Raw genomic sequence first — 7806 nt, forward strand, 5'->3', positions numbered from 1 at the left:
TTAGGGACGCCTCTATCCATAAGGTGCTAGTGGGTAGGAAGATTCCTTGGTCTTTATTGAATCCCGATTCTGCTTTTAGCGGATTGGAATAATTGATTTTAAATATCTTAACAGTCTAAAATGATAAAATCAGAAGTCCATTGGAGTCATTATAGAACTGTTTAATAATCAACTAAATAAACCGAGACCTTTGTCTTAGTTTTGTAGATTTAGTTAAGACACAGTTTGTCTTTTGATTGAATGTCTGTTGTCTTTGGTATTGCTATTTAGTTGTTTTAGAGCCAATTGCTGAATTGTTACCTAAGTCTGGTAATGCCAACAATACTTAAGATAGACCTACAAATCATAAAAGAGATCAGTACTAATTTAAGGGCAGATGCCATTATTATCCATTTTCATTTTCGCTAAAACTACACATGTCATTTAGAGAAGCAATTAAAGACCACCCTCACAAGGCCAGTTGAAATAATCAATACATACCTGTAACGTTGCCGTTTGCTGTTTTTTCACAAATTAATATTTCTTCTCAATATTCTGATTTTGGATACCACTAGCGACATCTATTGGCGTGATTTTGAATTAATTTGCAATGGATGGCGCTTTTTGCTCAGTCAATTCAAATATATTTTATTGAAACATTTCCTAATGTTTTTGTTTTGATTATTCTATTTTTTAATAGAATATTTTCAGTGTTCAGGAGATTGTTTTCATCATGGTTTTTATTAGTATTTGCTTTTTACCTAAGCGGCGAAACGAAACGTCTTGCGATGTCAATGACTCGCAGGCTGTCAGTTGAGCTGTCAAATCACTTTGGAATTTTGGTCGATCTTGCGCAACCGCAATTTTATTATTTTCGGGGATGTAATCCCCTGTGTTTTAAATCGTGTGTTGCAGAATGCATCCACGATAATTCCATAATATAATTTAAAATAATCACACATGAGGTAAGTTCCCGTCGGAGAATTTATTTATTTTTCGTGATTGATATTTTTCGTATTCCAGTACGTGGTATTTTATGTGATGGTTTCTTTCAGAAATTCCCTAAATCCTGTTCGGTTGAGGGTATTGGGATGCTGAAGACTGTGAGTGAAGCTCAGATTAGCGAACGGTCTTCGTAAGTATTTCTTTCCCATTGCGGTTTTTTTCATAACCTAATGCCACGTTCCACATGTGATCCTGACACTCGTGTTTTTCGTTTCAGATGCTGGGTTTTCAAATTTCGTATTTTAAGATTTCATAGATTTCATATTTTACACTATTTTTATAGACATTTTAGATATTTCAATATTTCATATTGATTTCTCATCATTTGGTATAAATTATTTCTCCTTTCTAAACTGCTGATCTCTTCGCATTTCCTCCTTGTCATCAAACCTCTGTCTCTGCAAGAGTTTGAACGCTTACCTGTCGAAGAGATGCAAGAGCTTCATCTGGCACTGCGCGCTTGAGGCCGTGGAGGACGCTGCTTGTAGCCTAAAAGTGTGCGAGACCCGTTGGACCCCGGAAGAAGAGAGGAACGTTCAGGGTAACGGCTTATAACCGCATGGCTTCCAAGGTACCCACTTTTCCATCCTTCAAGTAGGAGTCTTTCCGACCTGACATCGCGCAGTTATCTTAACTATTAGAGTCTTTTAATATTTAGGCTGAGTTTTAAGAAATTTGTAGTGGCAATAATATTCACCAAACCGAACCTAATTAACGACCCTGAATCCCTTGAGATTGGCACTATTACAGTAGTTATTATAATATCGTAATTGTTAACTATATACGAGCATACGAGATAAAAATAAATTGTGTCAATTGAGAGGGAGCTGTTTTATTTACATTTTTTAATTTCACACAAGGAACGGTAACTTATATAAATTTCTGCAAGCCGGACAACCTCTTTTTCACGTGCAGACAATTCACCATCTTCTCCGTCTGCACCGGTGGCGGTTCAATTCCAGTCACCAAGCCGCCAGGAAAAAATCCTTTCTTGCAGTTCTTTTTTTCAGTTTGTAGTTCGCTGAGGGCAGCTCAGATTCTTTCTCCGTGCGAATGTCTAGGGGGGAGGGTATTGTAACGTTGCCGTTTGCTGTTTTTTCACAAATTAATATTTCTTCTCAATATTCTGATTTTGGATACCACTAGCGACATCTATTGGCGTGATTTAGAATTAATTTGCAATAGATGGCGCTTTTTGCTCAGTTAATTGAAATATACTTTGATGAAACATTTCCTAGTGTTTTTATATTGATTATTCTATTTTTCAAATAGAATATTTTCAGTGTTCTGGAAATTGTTTTCATCATGGTTTTATTAGTACAGTATTTACTTTTTCAAACGGCGAAACGAAACGTATCGCGATGTCTATGACAGAGCGGCTGTCAGTGGAGCTGTGAAATCACTTAGGAATTTGTCGATCGTGCGAACCGCAATTTGATTATTTTCGGGAATGTAATTCCTTTTATTTCAAATCGGGTGGTGCAAAATGCATCCACGATAATTTCTTGATGAGTAAATAAAAATAACACACATGAGAGATTCCCTAAATTCTATTCGGATGAGGGTATTGGGTTGCTGAAAACTGCGAGTGAAGCTTAAATTAGCGAACAGTTTTCATGCGGGATTTCATATTTCACAATATCTCATAGTTCAAACATTTCATAGATTTCATATTTTACGATTTTACATTTCATATTTTAGATATTTCAATATTTCATATTGATTTCTGTAATTATTACTCCTTTCTGAACTGCTGATCTCTTCGCATTTCCTCCTTGTCATCAAACCTCTGTCTCTGCAAGAGTTTGAACGCTTACCTGTCAAAGAGATGCAAGAGCTTCATCTGGCACTGCGCGCTTGAGGCCGTGGAGGACGCTGCTTGTAACCTAAAAGTGTGCGAGACCCGTTGGACCCCGGAAGAAGAGAGGAACGTTCAGGGTAACGGCTTATAACCGCATGGCTTCCAAGGTACCCACTTTTCCATCCTTCAAGTAGGAGTCTTTCCGACCTGACATCGCGCAGTTATTTTAACTATTAGAGTCTTTTAATATTTAGGCTGAGTTTTAAGAAATTTGTAGTGGCAATAATATTCACCAAACCGAACCTAATTAACGACCCTGAATCCCTTGAGATTGGCACTATCTATTACAGTAGTTATAATATCGTAATTGTCAACTGTATTCAAGCTTACAAGACAAAAATAAATTGTGTCAATTGAGAGGGAGCTGTTTTATTTACATTTTCTAATTTCACACAAGGAACGGTAACTTATATAAATTTCTGCAAGCCGGACAACCTCTTTTCCACGTGCAGACAATCCACCATCTTCTCCGTCTGCACCGGTGGCGGTTCAATTCCAGTCACCAAGCCGCCAGGAAAAAATCCTTTCTTGCATACCACTACGGTTAATACGGAACCAAACTGTCTGATGTAGAGTTAAATCAGGCTCATCAATTATTCGGGCCGATATATGGCATGACCGAGACTACGTTACGTTAATAGCCGACCTAAAGTGGTATTAATTAAGAGATGAAATGTTCCGAACCAATCGATGTTTGTGGTTAAGATGCCTTTTGTCATACTGCCTAAGGCATTCGCTCTTATAACATCAAGCCTTAATAGGGGCCGGGTCAAAAGGGGACCGGGTAACAAAGAAATATCACGAGCGGGCTGCAGGAAAACTAGTTGATATAAATGATACCGTATAACTCTATCTGGATCTAACAAACCTAAAATGAAGGCGCCAACTGGCAACACATATACAGCGTGAAATTGATTTAGGTAGGGACGGAGAAATGTCATTGTCTTTATAGATTTATCTAACACAATTGGAGTTGCTGTATTATTTATTGAGGACACAATTTATACTTGACTGCGTACCTACATGCAGGATGGAAGCTTTTCGGAGATGCAATCCGGCTTGGAGCACTGCATTGTGCTAAGCTCAAGCAATACGGACTACATAGAGCTGTCTCAGAATCGATAGGCAGAAGGTGGTATCTAGCTAAGGTATGGCTGTATACATACTGAACACTGTGCAATCGACCGCTATACAGAGGCTGAAACCCATTACGAATCACTTTCGACGATTTCTTTTAGGTATCCCCTGATAGTAAAGGAACGTGACATCAAATGTCACTCTGGATGATCTCTACATATATAGTAAATAAAAGTCAATTTCCACTAGTGGCCGTTCATAGAGGTCAGTCGCACCTAACGTGTACGTTTACGGGCTTCTTTAAGTACCTACCTCATAAGTAATTTAGAAGTTTTTGGATATTGGGTGAATAGGATATCCACTTACCGGTTGGTACTATACCAACTATCTTTATAAGTATAAAAGTATTTGTTATTGAAATTCATTACCTAACATGTATGTCTTAAGTCATGAATTGCAACGAGTAGGAACCGCGACGCGTGTCAGTTTCAAAGTAGACATAAACAAACAGAAATACATATTTTTCAATTGGTATATCCTGGCTCGGGGCGGCGGAAGCGTCGAGCTCATTCAAATAATTCGATTAAATCTCGCTCGACGGAGGATAACCTATTCACAGCTGCATATCTGAAATAGGGATGCGGCAATTAAACGCCAATTAAGATAAAGATATCGATAACATTTTTAATTTATATTTATATTCAAATCTGCATTTTATTACAAACTCGATGGAAGTGACATATTTATATCTAAATGTAAAATCAATTTGTCATTATTTTTTTTTAGTCTGGTCTGTCCTGACCACTTTATTGGGTTGTATAACATACTTATTTAATTCACGCAACGCGTCACGTGCCGTGGGTTGAGACAATTAATTATATCTTGTGCCGTACGATGAAATAGAGCAGATAGAAATAGGCTTTTTTCTATGAGAAAAAATATTTTGAGTTTTGCAAGTGTTTACTTTTTTAATATCGTTCCATATCTCTGGGAAAAGTAAAAGACATTCCGCATACTTACCCTTTTTTATTATAAAACCATTTACCGCGGAGGGTCGTTAACTGCTGGCGGAGACAGTAAAACTCTTTTTACTCCGCCAATTGGTACTAAAATTTTAACACGTTGATAGACCGCTTCCTTTTTCGTATTCACAGCTCGAAACATGCGTTTTACGTGAATGTAGGTATTCCAAAATCGGATTAGATGCCGACGTATGTGGGTCACACCAACTCTCCTCTCTAACCATGCCTCAATGAGGATTGGGGCGAGACAGAGTTTCCCGGTTTTTTTTTCTTTTATTGTGTTAGTTGTTTGCTATGTTATTACTATTATTATAAGTTTCTTCTACACACTTTAGTAGGTAAAGTAGGTGCCACCGATCACACCTTTTATAGGTTCATAATGGAGCTTTTATACTCATTTAAATAATAAATTATTATACGAACTGTCATGAGCTAATACTAAAAAAAGATGTCTATGAATATTTAGAGCTTAATTGGACTATATCCAGCTTAAAGCCTAGGAAGAATGTCAAAAGTAGCTATAAAATATGATTAATTGCTCTACCGATCAGTGTTCATGATAGCGATGATAGACAAGAAAGCTATCAATTATGTTTGTAAATGGTATACATTTTTGTGGATAACTGTAGAATAAAAATGCTTTGTCGGTATTCGTTATAATTTATTATTTCAAGGCTAAACAAAACACGATCGAGTCGTTCTTAAATTACTTCTAGATGATCAGATAGTTAATAAAATGTTCTTTATTGACTTAGAGTTCTAATGAAATTGCCTCGACAGTAAACTTTAAGTAAGGACCATTACGTAATTCAATCATAGTACGTAATAAAAGCCCACTTTCATTTTATTGTTACCGCATTTTCAGTAGTCTATGGAAATCGTTCACTCCTTTATTGTAAGCGAGATAATTTTTGAGCAGTTTCTTTGGTAAGGACGTTTTCGAAGGTTTTACTTGCATTTTTCTTTTAGATGTTTTAAATTTCATGATTTTAGTTCGATCGCAAAAGGGTTTTCGTGTTTTTTCCCTTTACAAAAACGATCTCGTATAAGTAATGCTATATTTTTTTAACATAGAACTAGATTGCAAATCGATATCGATGAATTAATGGAATGTCCCAACACTAACAACGGGCTAGTGGTTTGAGCATTGATGTTGACACTAACATATCAACGCTTCAGGTGGAATATTATGTCTATATGCCTAGATCATACTACTACGAACTGGGGAGGCCTTTGTTAGGAGAGGATTTTTTTTTTTTTTTATCCACAACGAGGAAGCTCTTGGCCTGTATCTCACCTGATGGTAAGTGACGATCAGGCCGAAGGTGGAAGCGAGCTTCACCCGGAATCCTCAAACACGGAGGAACTGGCTATCTTACCTCTAACTGCCGGAACACAACAATGCTGTTAACAATGTTGTTATGGCGACAGACTTAAATAGGTACTCTCAGATATCAGGTTTGGTATGTTTTCTGAGTCACCGAGTTAATGAAATTGGGAACAATTAGGACTCATAGGATTTATCAATATTTGTGTTAGAAATTATTGGTCAAAGGATCTAAAACATAATGACACAAAATGTGTATTTAGAAAACGTACTAAAATTCATTGTATTTGCTATACATGTTCTAAAGTAAAGTTTAAACTTTTATTAGAACCAAAATTACACTCTACATTGCCGAGAATTGTGTTACAGACGCTTGCATTGCAGACAACAAATTAAAGCGCTTCATTATTTCTCAACTTTGAGCTTAATAAGCTGCGAGATAAGGCGTTTAAGTTGTAGCTAATTAAAAAGCTCGTGAATTATCTTCCAACTTCTTGACAAAATCTGCCTTACTGAAGATTAAATTTAGGAAAAATTCGTGCTGTTTTATTCATGTTTTACGAAGATTAGGATGAGTTAAGTGTAAGTGAATACAATCTGTTAATTTGTTTATTATTAAACGAATATTAGCAAAAGATCAGACTGAAAATAAATCTTTGAAACTTTTGTACTTACTAACTTTTTAGAAGTAACCCAGTTCATCAATTTAAGTAAATGTTGACATGTCTGGACATACTCAGTATTGTACGTATAAGTATTGCATGGGAGATCTGAGTCTGGGTCGTTACTACTGAGCTACATTGAAGAATTTAAATCACACGGCTTTCAAGGGTTTCGCTTTTAAGGGTTTAGATATAATCTTTACTTTCAAAATCTTTTCTATCAAAAGGAAAAATAAATTAAAGGAAGCTGTCTTAATTCATAATTTGTATATTTATTTTGAGTGGTTTTTTGTCATAACAAACTTATATTTGCCGTTAGAGACCATTTTCAAGAGCAAAGTCAATGTTTGTGTGTGAAGTCGACTCATATTAATTTCAAAGCAGTATTTTAAAAGTCTTAACGAAAGATAACTGAGATTTTGAGAAGAAACGAAAGATCTGAACCCTTAACCCTTAAACGCCGACTCGCACTTGACATCTTTTATTGAAAAAGTCGTAACTTTTACGTCGTATAAAGACGCTAAGCATTCAAATGAACCGAATTAAACAAGTCATGAAAACCGAGTAATTTAATGTTCGTTGACATTTTAAACGTTTCGCTATGAACATTAGCATTTATTTACATAATTTCTGTAACATAGCTTTACTTGGTTAGTTAATTAATTGTTCTACATAGTTGTTGTGAGCTTGCTACTTTGTATAATGTCACATTAAGGTGTTAACATTGTGAATGTGTAATCATGTCTCAAAGCGGTTAAACTTCTACTAAGGACATCTTTAAAAGTACTTAGATAGTTTACATGAATGTAATTTGGAAATTACATGAAATTATCTATGTTACTTAAGTTTAACTTAGTTTATGAACGCAGATAG

The 7806-nt window shown here is 35.9% G+C and overlaps 1 long non-coding RNA gene across 1 annotated transcript; it reads left to right on the top strand.

The window, feature by feature from the left end:
• The first annotated feature begins 685 nt into the window (after positions 1-685).
• LOC114357061 (uncharacterized) lies at positions 686-1469 on the top strand. The gene is made up of 2 exons (XR_003656275.1): positions 686-944; positions 1035-1469. It is a non-coding gene; the product is annotated as an uncharacterized LOC114357061 (long non-coding RNA).
• Positions 1470-7806: the final 6337 nt, after the last annotated feature.

Source organism: Ostrinia furnacalis, unplaced genomic scaffold, assembly GCF_004193835.3.
Source record: "Ostrinia furnacalis isolate ACB-3 unplaced genomic scaffold, ASM419383v2 OfSCF3022, whole genome shotgun sequence".
Taxonomy (NCBI): Eukaryota; Metazoa; Arthropoda; class Insecta; order Lepidoptera; family Crambidae; genus Ostrinia; species Ostrinia furnacalis.